This window comes from Silene latifolia, unplaced genomic scaffold (assembly GCF_048544455.1).
Source record: "Silene latifolia isolate original U9 population unplaced genomic scaffold, ASM4854445v1 scaffold_96, whole genome shotgun sequence".
Classification (NCBI taxonomy): domain Eukaryota; kingdom Viridiplantae; phylum Streptophyta; class Magnoliopsida; order Caryophyllales; family Caryophyllaceae; genus Silene; species Silene latifolia.
The window spans coordinates 363,526-377,940 of record NW_027413827.1 but is presented as its reverse complement, the minus strand read 5'-3'; the positions used below and the strand labels follow the sequence as shown (position 1 = coordinate 377,940).

At 39.8% G+C, this 14,415-nt stretch overlaps 1 non-coding gene across 1 annotated transcript; it reads left to right on the top strand.

Moving 5' to 3' along the window:
- The first annotated feature begins 13,643 nt into the window (after positions 1–13,643).
- On the top strand, positions 13,644–13,750 carry LOC141640699 (small nucleolar RNA R71). The gene has a single exon (XR_012543134.1). It is a non-coding gene; the product is annotated as a small nucleolar RNA R71 (small nucleolar RNA).
- Positions 13,751–14,415: the final 665 nt, after the last annotated feature.

Below are 14,415 nucleotides of genomic sequence, written 5' to 3'. Positions count from 1 at the left end.
ACTCCTTTCCTTCTCTTCCACCAACTCCAATAAAAATACACACGGGCCAAACCGCAGACGGAAAAAAAATATACCACAAAAGACAAACTAAACTAGCTCGACTAGGCAAGCTCAGTTTTGGATGTAGCTAATGGGTCAAAGAAGCTAAATTTGGCTTAAGTGGAGCTAAATGGGTGAAAAATGTAAGAAAAGGGAAAAATTGCAAGCACCTCCCTGCATGTGACACCGACCACAAACCCGAATGTGTGCATTTGACAAGAAATCGAATTTCATAAATGTGCAAAAGTAATAAACATGTTATGCAAGGAGTACTACTCTCAATTCCTATGTAAACCGGTCATGAATGTCACCAATTATAAGGCTCTAAAACTCAGAATTTATAGAGTAGGTTGCCAATTTATCAGGTCAAGTCTAAACAGTCAGCTAAATTTGAACAAAAACTCGTAGATATGCGCAAGACTCAGCTAATAACTGTCAATAAAGTGCAAGGCTCAAGTAAAAAAAAAAACAAGTTAAAGTGCAATTTCATCACGGAAATCTACCGTTCCGACTCAACCTATATGCAAAAATAAACGGGAATATTTTATTAATTTTCGTTTTTTTTTTTTTATTATTATTTTTTTTTTTTGAAGAACAATGCATATGAAATATGAAAATTAAACGTGATAACAGGAATGCAATAAAAGCTGAATGCAGACACAGATATGGATGCATAACCTCCCCAAACCAAACCGTACAATGCCCTCATTGTACCTAAAAATAGGGAAAGGAAATGCAAACTAAAAAAGGAGAGTGAAGATGCGGAAAACTTACAAGATAACGCGGAGAAGGGACCTCCCCAAACCAGCCAGCAACATGGGAGGTCGCAAACAGCTTCATAGTGGCGTCATAGGAAGCGAATCAAAGCAAGAAAACTCGATCAAGAGAACCGATTATTAAACAAAATAAAAACTGAAATGTTTGAAAAACAACTAAAAATAAAATCTTCGGGTTGCCTCCCGGGTAGCGCTAGTTTCAGTCAGGTCCCAGCTCGACCTTCTTTTCTTCGAGCCTCTCTAATCAGTCATAATCAAAACAGCTCACAGCGCGCAGCAACCAATCAAACAGCTGCGCATGTCCTACACAAAACTGTAAGTAGCACCACAGTGGAATAAAGAAATAGGAAATAAAAATGTACGACCGTTTAAGCCTAACAAATTTCCTATGACAGCTCCTAAATTTATCCACAAAATAGAGGAGCTCAGGAGCAATTAATAAGAAATTAGGATATCGTTTCAGATTAACGAAATTGAAATGATAAGGACGGTGAAAAATCGTTAAATTAATTGACCAACTGGGGAGGGGTAAAGCATTAAAATGCGAAGCATAAGTCAAATGAGGCAATGTACTGCTTAAACAAACAATAATAAAATTATCGTTAACTACCTCAGATTGGTCGCTCTCAATGACGGAATCATTGACAAAGGAAGATATTACCTCTTCCGTGCTAGGAGCAATTACCGACTCAGCTGCCTCCTCGTCACCTTCCTCAGTGGATTTCATCCCGTAAATCGCAGCCTCAAGTGCATCCAACTCGGCTTTGAATAGGGGAGATTCACCGTATCCATTATCATCATCAAAATCGTCATCTAGAAAAAACCCACATGACGAATCAATGCTCTCACTGGCCAAATCAGTCGATCGAGTAGAATTGTTACTCGATCGAGAGCTTTCTTCACACAAACTATTCGATCGAGTGGTTAAATCTACTCGATCGACTTCCTCATCATAGAATTTACTCGATCGAGCAATGTGGACTGTTCGATCGAGTGGGTTAGGCTGGACCGTGGTGAAGTGCTTGAGAAAAGCTTCATCTTCATTATCACCTTCAATTTCCGAGTCATAAATGTCTTCATCATCACTAGACAACTCGGGCCTTTCATGGGAAAGACTACTGACAGGAAAAACAGCATATTCCGTCTCTGAGTCGCTATAATCCAACTCGGCAACTAATTGAGCTACTTGAGATTCAAGTAACTTGAGGTGAGCTTCCTTAGATTTATCGCTTTCTTGCATTCGAAGCATAAGTGCTTTTAATATAGACTTCAACTCAGCAGCCCCTTCATTCTCTTCAACGGGAGGAAGGGTTTGTTGTTGCGGTGGCCAGACAAAAGGAGGCTTGTGATAGCCTCGCTAATAGGGTGGAAGTGGCGGCACAACTACAGAGGAATAGCTAGCTCGTCCACGGAGCCTGAACTCGTAGACCTCGTCATTTTCTGCCATGCAAAAGGCTGCATTGTGCTCAGCAGCGCCACATCTCCCGCAGTAAGTCACCTGCTGCGCCATATAATGGAACATAGGTGACGGGTCAAAGGTACTCAAGCCTTCCCTTTGACGATCTTTCACCTAGAACTGTCTAGGTAGGACCTGTAGGGCCTATCAAAACAACACTCAAGGAAAAAGATAAGAACTGTCTCAAGGAATAAATTCCTTGAGGCTAAAAACAGACAAAATAAAACAAGTAAATAAAATAGTTGCCTCCCCGGCAACGGCGCCAAAATTTGATACGGTCGTTTCTGTACCAAAAATAAATACCTAAATATAACTAACAGAAGCTAGCGATAAGTAGGGTCGATCTCCACAGGGAGGCGGTCACTATTCACTTGTCTACTCGGTCTGTCTGATGTCACTATTGGGGGTTTTGAAATATTTTAACTAAACTAATAAGATTAAAAAGGAATAAGAGAAATTAAAAAGAGAGAGAAAAAACTAGGATTTCGGGTCATCAATGAACGTAATCAATTGCAGCTAAGGTCACAGATTAGTCGATGTGTCGGTCTAAGGGGCAATGAATATCTCCTTTCGGTCTCAATTCGCCCTAAAATGCTATTAGCTTAACTTTCGCCCTCACTAAAGCATCCTATTGTTCACTGCGGGTCTCACCCCTTCCAACCTTTCGGTCCAGGTCAAGGTTTACCAAAGTTAAATAGGCTAATTGCATCGATTCAACTAGCAGGATAATATTATAGCAGTGATTAACAACATAGACTAAAACAACAACGACAAATCTATAAACCTAATCAGCAATTAACAACAGTCCATTGACTACCCTAATCCTAGCAGAGAAATTAGCTAGACATAAATAAAGAAAGAACAAGAATAAAGGGAAGAAAAACAATAAGCATTAATTAAATTAAAGAGAAAAGGGAAAGGAAGAAAATTACAGTAGTAAAGATCCGAAAAATAAGAGGCAGAGCAGAAAGTAACGGAAAACAGTGTATTAGAATGATAAGAGGAAGAGAGGAGCTAAAATGACGTCTAAACCTTCCTATTTATAGAAAATAGGATTTTTATTTGACCTAATAACGAATTAAGACTAAAAAGCCCGAGCCCAATAAGAAACTACTCGATCGAGTGATTTTAAACCACAAGATCGAGCAAAAGTAAGCTCAAACCACTCGATCGAGTAGAAAATATACTGGATCGAGTAAACCTTAAATTGAATCTACTCGATCGAGTAGAAAAAGGACTCGATCGAACATAATTGTACTCGATCTAGTACTTTCCAGCGCACATTTCCTGCTTTGCGCACTGAACTTCACACGGCTGCCATTTCTTCGTTACTTGGGCAAACAGGGCGATTCCAGTGGCGTTGGAAAGCTAAGAGGACAAGCTTTCATATCCAATTAGAATCACCTGAATATCAGTTGTCTAACTTAAGATATGGCTCTTCAAAGTAGGCACTAATAATTTGAAGTTCTTCCTTTGCTCGCCTAGCTATCTTTCTTCTTTGCGCATCTCAAAATAGCTACATTCCCGCTCCAAATTCACTCTTCCTCCAAATGCATGCTAAACGGACGGTAAAAGGCTCGATTTCACTACTTTCTGGTTCATTCCTGCAAATAAGACAAAACAAACCAAAGTAGCATATTCGGGGCATTTCGTAGCATAAAACTACGATAATAGCATAGAAATACGTGCATAAAAAGGCCTAAAAGGACTATATAAAATGCACGTATCAGCGGCTGTTGGTGACGGTGTTGTGATGCCGTCACCGGTTGTGGTGGAGTAGGCGGGATGATTATGATATGAGTTCTCAAAAGTACATACCAGTTATACATAGATTGTTGTGTTGTTTGCTGCTGCTTCCTATGAGTTTCGATTTGTACATATAGACGGTTGTTTTGTTTATTGATGTTTCTTACCAGTTTCAGTTTGGGAGTGAGGGTAGAGTATGGTATGGAAGAGAGTTATCATGGTATAGTGATTTTCGGTTGATGGGACACAGTTGTGAGAGGTTGTTACAGTCATTTTGATCTTATTTTAAGATGAGGCATTAGACATAGTCATGGTAAATGATTGGTGGAACATGTGTTGTACTGATCTGGACGCTGCAAGTGGTTCATAATCAGATTTTGGGACAGTGAGTGTAGGGTGTTGGGAATTAGTGTCATGTTAAGTTATGTATGGTTTTTGCGGTAATGAAAGAAAAGAACTTGAGGATCTAGTGTGAGTGTACGTAACAAGTGTATATCGTGAGTTAGGCTTTCGGCCATAGGATTTTTATATAGTTTATATAGAGATGTTTGTCTTGTTGCGGTAATGTGGAAGAATTGAAATTTTGGTTAAGCTAAGGATTTTGTGCTATGGGTTAGGTGGTATGCCGAATGAATTGAGGTACGAGAGCTGTTTAAGTAAGAGAGCCAAAGATATAGGAATGGTGAGTGTTTAGATAATAGGCGGTTACCTTTCACATGCGATGGTGATGAGGATTTTTGGAAGTATGACAATGGATTTAGTATTAGAGAGTTACGAGGACGTAACTTTTATCTTAAGAGGATTAGGATGCGACAAAGAAAGTTTAATGGTTGTACATGTTGTAGTAGATTTGGAAGTTTGAGTCTTGATGTAGAATAAAAGATTGATTTGTGTTGTGATTGATTTTGTTAAAGGTCATGGTCGTGCTTGTAGTAGTGTGATGTCCAGGAGTGTGAGAATTCTTCGATAGTGTTGACAGTTGGGTGAGGATGTTTATGAGTAAGATAGTGTTGACAGTTGGGCGAGGATGTTTATGAGTTTGATAGTGTTGACAATTGGATGATGATGTTGAGTGGGAGTAAACTTCGAGGACGAAGTTCCTTTTAAGGGTGTGATCGGTCCGTTTCGTGTTCACAATTTAAATAGATGTGGTCGTTGGGTCACGTCCGAATCAAAACACAATTTATAGCTTCACAAACAACTCTACAATTAGTAAAGAGGCAAGTAAAGGTCGAATCCCAAGGGACGGGAATTGAGATGAGATTTCTATTGAAACTAGTGGTGTCTTAGGGGTGTCACAATTTGGGTTGATGTAGAAGGTCACTAACTAAAATAGCAAAGAAAATAAACAAGCAAGATGAATTAAAAGGGTTGTAAACAATTGATAAAAAGCACTAGGGTGTCATGGGGTCACAGGGGAATCATGGGAATTGATCATACAAACATGTTCTCAAATTATAAGCAAGCAATTATTGTTGTGATGGATTGAGTTGGGTTATATCTTACAATCCTAGCAAAGTTTGGGTCCCGGAGCCGAATCGATTAGATTGTACAACATCTTCAAGTCGACTTAGTCTTCCCTACTCAACAACATGCATGGTCTAATGAGACTCGAGTTGGTTTATGTCTTACAAGTCTCATTGAAAAGATAGGTGATGGGTAAAAAATGCAAGGATTCATAGGCTCACATTTCATCAAACATAACATGTGCATGAGTTGAGATCAAAACAAGCAAGCAAATAAACCATGAAAGCATATTAATTTAAGCATGAATCATTCCCCATGTTGGTTTCCCCTAATCACCCATTAACCCTAGCTAAGAGACTACTCATTCATTATCATGTTGATCATGCTAGCAAGGTTGTCAATCATACCAACAAAATGAAACATGATGAACAAATGAAAGTAATTAGCAATAATTAAAAAAGGGATTAAGAGAATTATACCTACTAATGATTCCAATAATAAAACAAGAATAAAAGAAGTACTTGATGCTTGATTGAGAGGTTGTCAATCTCCCAATAATAACCCAAATAATCTTCAATTACCCAAAATAAAGGATGAAAAAAAGAGAGATTAAGGAAATAAAACTTGTATTAGAACTTGATTAATTGTTGATTACAATACTAAAGAGAGATTTGATTGATATTAACTACTCTAATTATTGATAAGAAGAACATGCTCTTCTAATTAGACTAATGGGGTATTTATAGTGGAAATTAGAGGGATGCATTAGGGTTAACTAAGGGCTAAACTAGTAATTACACTTTTTAGATTGAGCAGGGAAGAGCCGGTATTTTTCGAAGGAAGGGCTTCTTTCTTTGTAGCTTGGAGAAGACGAAATTGTGCTGTACAGGAATCCGTGCGTTTTGGAGTCGGGACGGGCGGATTCTGGCGGTGGAACACGGGCGGCTTCAGGTGAATCCGGGCGGATTGTGGTGGCTGCAAACCCGAGCGTCTTTGGGAGAAACCGCACGGATTGTGCATGTGGAGGACGGCCGGATTGTAGACAATCCGCACGGATTGTTCCTCAGCAACATTTCTTCTTCTTTTCTTCCCTTTTCTTCATAAATTCCTTGGGGATTTTCTTGGGGACTCAAGGATCGTTTCTCAACATTGCTCATCTACTATAATATGTACAAAGGCCTTCTAATCTTGTCTCTCCTTGATGCTTGGTCATTGGATTCGATCAATTTAGTCTCGTTTTGCCATGAAAATGCAAGATTCTTACTCCTTTCCTACCAAGGGATCAAAATCTCAAAGAATATGCAAAACAAAGAACTAAAGACAATAAATGATCCAAATATGCACTAAAAAGCATGGGAACAAGACTAATTCGGGGGCTAAATATGCGCTAATTATGGTCACATCAAATATCCCCAAACCGAACCTTTGCTCGTCCCGAGTAAAGAGGTGACAAAGACTAGGACCATTATTTAAACTAACCTAATAACATAGCCGATATGAGACAATTAGCGGGTCTCACTCCGCCCTTCAACTCACAACAAGACAACCATGAGGTAGGATGCCTTCTTGCAAGGCAAGGTGGGTCTTGCCAAAAATGGCGACACATCCAAACATTAAGCACACAAAATCACATAATGGATGCATCTACAAAAGGAATAGCCACTTCCTCATCAAGCAGCGGAGGCACTAAAGAGGAACAAATTTAAGAGCATGTAATCCTTCACAAATACTAGTTCAACAAATTACTAAGGCTAAGAGGATGGCACTAAATCACATCCAAATGGTGTTAAACTAGACTACTTTCGTCCTCAATTTCCAAATGCTTTCGTCAAGAGCGATCGGATGGTGGTGGAATGATGATCCCTATGATGCTAGTAGCATATGACATGACAAGTCTCGAATTCTCTACAAAAGTAAAGGTCATGGATCGTCCCAAGCTCGACAAAGTGGCTTGACAAAAAGGCTTTTTGGGAATGAAATGCTCAAATCTTTATAAACAAAGGGTGGATATGACTAGTATTCAAAATTGTCCTCATTTCACTTTCACATTTCAAAAATTTAAGATGGGGTTTGTCCCTTCCGGGCTAGTGTCCTTTGCTTTCGCCAATCGCTTATTAGGCAACCGGTTAACCTCTAGACAATAGCTTTTCGGGGTGATAGTCACTCTGTCTCTGGGCGGCCGAATTCACAACCGTGTGGGGGCCCAATTCAATGGATCCCGCTCCAAAGCACATCGAAGTGGTACGCCTCCATCAAAACAATTAAATTTCTCAACATTTCAACATTTAATAACATTTGAGGTTTCCTTGGCATTAAATTACTTCCACATGACAAAACTTTCGAAATGAGCACTTCAAACTTATTGATAGAAAGTATTTTTGGGTTGCCTTACCACAAGGTCAATCAAGGTCACCTAGACAAGTTAACCAAGTCCACATCGCATCACGGGGTTGGATAGGTGACTCACATGCAAACCCTTGACTAGGCTTTGGGTCATGGGTCAAAAGACACTAGTATGACACTATCTAGGGTGTTTTACAACCATTCTAGTAGGCAAAGTCTTAAGTTGAAAAAGTATTTGTAATGGCTTAGTTGCTCTTGTCAAAGTTCTCAATTAGGCACTTTTCAAAATGTTTTATCTAAATGCAACTACATGCCATGATGCAACTAATATATACATCCTAATACAAGTGATTCTATCAACTAATATGACATATAAACTAAATGCAAATCCTAAATTCACATTGTCATACCGCATCAATCAAAATAAAGCCACATAGTCATTAACATAGAGAGGAAAAAGGAGATTGGAAAGATCATACCATGCGGTCTTCAATATCCTCATGTCTCGGATGTGGCGTAGTTAATCAATGTGAACAAGGATAGAACAAACACAATATATACAAGACGATATATACAAGACTACACTACAAAGGAAATAAACATGTTTTTGGGTTTTTTAATTTTTCAAATTTTTAAGATTTTCGAAATTTTTCAATTTTTTTGGATTTTTGAATAATAATTAAGTGTTAGAATTCCCCATCCCCACACTAATATGGGCATTGTCCTCAATGGCCAAAATGATGGGAAATTATGCAAACATGATGCATGATTTCTACACTAAATGCAAGCTACACTAGTCTACACTACATGATGCATGGTTTTTGTTTATGACGGAGAGGATAATTTAGATTACCTCCCGTTGTGTATGCATTAACTTCCCCAAACCGATCTAGACATTATTGCTAATGTCCAAGGATGGGTGTAGTTCATGCACACACTATGCAATGCATGAAACTAATTTGTCATTTTGGATTTTGAAAGTGGGAACAATAAAATGAGAACAGCTCAATGGTACCGAGGTGTGAGTCCTCTATGGTGCTAGGACTACTCCAACAATGATCAAGAAAAATAAATAAATAGAACAAAGAGAGAAATAGACAAACCTTGAGAGGGTAGGAGCCTCCAAAGCTTGCTAATCTTCCATCATATCATCACTATCATTATCATACTCATTAGAAGTGGTCTCATTGCCACTTCCTTCTTCACTTGCTTCTTCACCAATGTTATCATCAACTTTTTCATTACCAACAACCTCATTATCACCCGGAACAACCCTAGATGCACTCGGAAATAGGACTTCTTTATCCGCCCAACTAGGCAAAGGACATGAAGGATCAAGTAGTCCTTGCCTAGCTAAGTGTAAGAGGGGTGGATATTGAGCTATGTAAGCATTTTTCCGATCCTCAAAGGCTTGCTTGTGCATCTCTTTCATGAGAAGAGTCAAATAATCATTTCTTGCTTCAACACCTTCCGGCTTGAACTCTTGGTACTCAAAAGGGTAAGGTGGTGTGACAATGGAAGAGGAGGGTATTTCAAGTTCACCCTTTTGTTGTTGGATAATATACTCGGCCTCTTTTGAAAGGGGAAGTAGATAATTGGTCCGGTGGACACTCAATCGGCAAATCTTTGAAGGCAAAGTGAAAGAACTAGCCTCACTAGTGAGCCATCCATACTTGGTGTCAAGAAAGTTATGGGCAACCCACTTGTACTTGTGTATCATAGTATGCAAATCAACGAGATGACCACCTTCTTTCGCCTCATACTTGTTATCTTTGTTGAAGTTAGGATCAAAGTATTTAGCTAGGATAGTGACTAGGCCTCCATTCACAATAACGGTAGTGCCTTTCTTCCCACAATCAATATTTAACCATCTATCCACCAAGAGCCTTAGAAAGTTAAAAGGCTTGGTGTGTACTCTTCCAATGTTCAAAGCCGACTCAAGAAGAACAAAATCGAGTTTGGTGAAATGGTTGGTGTCTTTTCTTGCATTGATGGTGCTCCCTACGACCTTGTGCCATACTCTTATGCCCGGATGGTGGACTAAAAGAGCACGACTCGCATGAAAGTCTTCAAATTTCCTTCCGGAAATTGCCTCCCAAAGAGGGTCGGGGTCATATTTGCCAACATTCTTAAAATAACTCGGTTCATCACTAAGACCCAAAGCTTCACCCATTTCTCTAAAGGAAATGCATCTACTAACATTAGCTAGACGAAACTCGAGGTTCTCCCTAGACTCAACCTTGTTGACTTTCAAAGAACTCAAAAATTCCAAGGTAAGGGAGGGGTATGTTAATTCTTTTGATTCAAACAATTTCTTCAACCCCATGGCTTTAAAGAAGGCTCTAGTTTGCTCAAGGACACCCAATTTATCTAAGGTATCTTCACAAATAAACTTGGTGGATTGAAATGATTTTCTAGCAAACTTGGCAAAAGTGTCTCTATGGGTTTTGGAAATAAAAGTTACCTCCGGATAGTTTGCAAGTTGATCAATTTCTGGAGTAGTAGATGTTGTTGCACCCATGGGAGGTTGTTGTTGTTGTTGCACTTCCAAGTTTGGGTTTGCTACCACCATAGCCAATGCTTTCTTTGCTTGAAGAGTCTTTTGCCTTAATGAAAGTGTCTTTGCCTTTGGTGCCTTTGCCTTTGTTGCCCCCTTAGTCCTTGCCATTGATGAATTAACCAAGAAAGAGTGAAAAATCTTCAATTTCTAGTGCACCCAAATCGATTTAAAGATGAAAGGCTTTGCCTTTATGAATTCAAAAATCGACTCAAAGGTTGAAGATTTGGTGCTTGGTTTTGGTTTTTATTGAAAAAGGAGTGATTGATTTGTTGTTGAAAGGATGTTTTGATTTGATTTTGGTGAATGTAGTTGAGGGATTTTGTTTTTGTGATGGAGAGGATGAGGGTTTTGATGTTTTTGAGTAGTGTTATGAATGAAGGAATGAAGGTGGGAGGGGTTTTATAAAGCCCGAAAAATTCGAACTGGAGGGGCAATCCGTGCGGTTTCTGCTCAAGACGGGCGGATTCTGCCTTTTCTGGGTTGGGAAAAACTCGCCTAAAGACGGGCGTCTTTCAGTGAAGACGCTCGGATTCGCAGACACGGGACGGGCGGATTCTTCAGAAGACGGACGGATTCCTTCACAGGGATTTTTCTTGTTTTCCTCAGCCAAGAAGACGGGCGTCTTCTCTTCAAGACGGGCGGATTTTCAGAGACGGGCGGATTTGTATTCAGGATGCCCGGATTCTCTTACAGTCTAAAATTTCAAAACTTCAGCTCATTTCAGGACGTGCGTCTTCTATCCAACACGTCCGGATTGCTTGACGGACGGATTCTCCTGAATCCGCTCGGATTCGACCCACTTGTACCCGGATTCAGTTCCATCCGTGTATAATGCATATCCCTTGTCATTCTTCCATTCTTCTTCATATCTTCTGTTCTTCATTGTGGGGGCACTACTAAGGCATGGATAGCCTAGGCAATTGCCATCCCCACACTAAGCTAAAGCACTACACATCAATTGAAATCATTAGTCCCTCCCTCACTTCTCTCAAACATGATAATTATCTTGATCAAAGTGTAAAAATCCAAAGATGACAAAAATGCAATGTAAGAATTGAAATGCGAGTTACGGAGTTAGAAATATTTACAAATGGTGGTTTAGGGAGGACTCCACCAAACTCTCATTCTTGATGAGATGTCAGGGGGGCATGTTCAAGGTGTTGTTGATGTTGCTCAACACCTTGAAAAAGTAATCAAAAGCTTGTTCATTATCATGGTAGAGGTCTTCAATAGACCTTGGCTCTTGTTGTCGGTCTTGTTCGATGGCATTACCAATGTAGGGATTAAAAATCCCTTCAAATTCGTCGTCCCAAAGACCACAAACTTCATTAAGTTGATCATTGAAAATCTTTTGATTTGATGGAGACAACTCTTCCAATTTCTTTTCTTGGCCAATGAGGCCATCCTCTTCTTCTTTGCTTGATTTTGATGAGCTTTGCAAGCTCTCCTTGTCACAATTCACTTGCTCTTTGAATGAAGCATCTTCAATTTTCTTCTTCCATTGGAGTTCCGACTTCTTCCTATCATCCTTCCGGCTATAATGATCAATCATGAAACACGGTTCATGCAAACGAGGAGCTCTCATAGTCTTGTCAAGATTAAAACTTATGCTTTCATCTCCCACTTCTAGAGTGAGCTCACCATGTTTCACATCAATCACCGCACCCGCGGTGTGTAAGAAGGGTCTTCCTAGAATGATTCGAATGTTGGAATCTTCCTCCATATCAACAATGACAAAGTCCACCGGGATGAAAAACTTCCCAATTCGTACGGGGACATCTTCCCATATCCCTAATGGTGTCTTCGTCGATCTATCGGCCATTTGGAGTGTGATATTGGTGCATTTAAGTTCTCCCATCCCCAACCTTTTACTCACCGAGTACGGCATAACACTCACACTAGCCCCTAGATCACATAAGGCTTTGTTGATCGTGGTGTCGCCAATGGTACATGGTATTGAGAAGCTTCCCGGATCCTTTAGTTTTGGAGGTGAACTCCCTTGAAGTATTGCACTACTCACCTTAGTGAAGGCGATAGTCTCAAGTTTCCGGATCGACTTCTTCTTTGTGAGGATGTCTTTCATGTATTTCGCATAGGCCGACACGTGATTGATTAATTCCGTGAAAGGAATCGAGACTTCCAGATTCTTCACAATTTCCATAAACTTTCCAAGTTGGTCATCAAATTTGGGCTTGGCTTGACGACTTGGAAAAGGAAGTCTAATCGCAATGGGCTCCTTCTCTTTGACCTTGTCTTCATTTCTCTTTGAAATTTCTTCTTTTGATGATTCTCCATCCTTGGAGTTTTGCACAATTTCTTCCTTATCACTAGCTTCCACAACTTCATCCTCAACTTGCTTCTTCGGTGCTTCATACCTTGTACCACTTCTCAAGTGAATGGCACTAACCGTTTCATGTCTTGGGGGATTACTTTGAGGTGGTAATTGCCCCTTTTGTCTTTGTGAGCTTGAAGATGCTAGTTGAGTCAATTTGGTTTCCAACATCTTGGTGTGAGCTAGGATGTTGTTGATGGTGGTTTCCTTTGCTTGACTCTCTTTTTGCATTTGAGTGAAAAATTCTTGTTGATTCTTTTGCATTTGGAGGACCGCTTTTGAACATCAAAACCTTGGTCATTTTGGTGATTGTATGGATTTTGATTTTGGTAACCTTGGTTTTGGTTGTAAAAGGGTCTTTGATTTTGGTTTCTCATGGGAGGTGGGGTGTAAGTTGTTTGAGGATTTTGAACATTTTGGCTTTTGTATGAGAGATTTGGGTGAAACTTGGTGTTTTCATTGTAATAATTGGAATAAGGGGTACCACTCTTGTATGCTTGGAAAGCATTTACTTGTTCATTTGTTCCCCTACATTCACTTTGGTCATGTCCCAAAGTTCCACAATTCTCACATATCCCACTTGGGATTGATGAGGATGCCGTCATGGCATTAACATGATGCTTTGGTGATTTTGAGGCTTCTTCAAGTCTAGCCATAGCTTTTTCAAACTTCAAATTGATTGTGTCAATGTGAGCACTAAGTTGAGCACCCAATTGAGTAACGGAGTCCACTTCATGCTTTCCTCCTCTAGTAGCCTTGCGAGGTATACTATATTGTGAGTTATGGACCGCCATTTCCTCAATTTTGTTCCATGTTTGATTGTCATCAACTTCGGTGAACATTCCATTTGATCCCATGTTGAGAATGTTCCTTGAATCTTCATATAAACCGTTCCAAAATTGTTGTACCAAGAACCATTCGCTAAGTCCATGGTGAGGACATGAGCGACAAATTCCCTTAAACCGCTCCCAAGCTTCATACAAAGATTCTTCATCCCTTTGCTTAAAACCCGTAATTTGAGCTCTTAGCATGTTAGTCTTTTCCGGTGGGTAGAACTTTTTGTAGAAAGCTAGAGCCAACTTCTTCCAAGAATCTATTCCGAGAGTGGCCTTATCAAGGCCCTTCAACCATTGTTTCGCGGTGCCAACTAGAGAAAAAGGAAATAAGACCCATCGAATTTGGTCTTGAGTCACACCGGTTTGAGAAATCGCCTCACAATAGTCACAAAAGGTTTCCATATGAGAATGAGGGTCTTCACTAGGCATCCCTCCAAATTGGCTCCTTTCGACTAATTGGATAAAGGCGGATTTGGCAATAAAATTTCCGGTCAAATGTTGTGGTGTGGGAGTACCATTGGGTAGGTTCTCCTCGGTGGGTACGGAATGTGATGAAAACTTAGGCATTGTAGGTTGATTTTGTGGGGTATTTTGTAATGGGCTCTCCTCACCTTCTCTTGCAAAAGGGTTGATGAACTCAATAGTTGGTTGAACAACCTCACTAATACCACTTAAATTCCTCCTAGCAAATCTCCTATTGTTTGTCAAGGTTCTTTCAATTTCACGGTCAAAAGGTAACAAATCACCTTGTGACCTTCTAGACATGCAAAATATCAAACAACTCAAAAACAATTAGAACAAACCTTGAGGAGTTTTACTTCCCCAAGGCAAAGAAAGACACAACTAATAACAATAAAAGA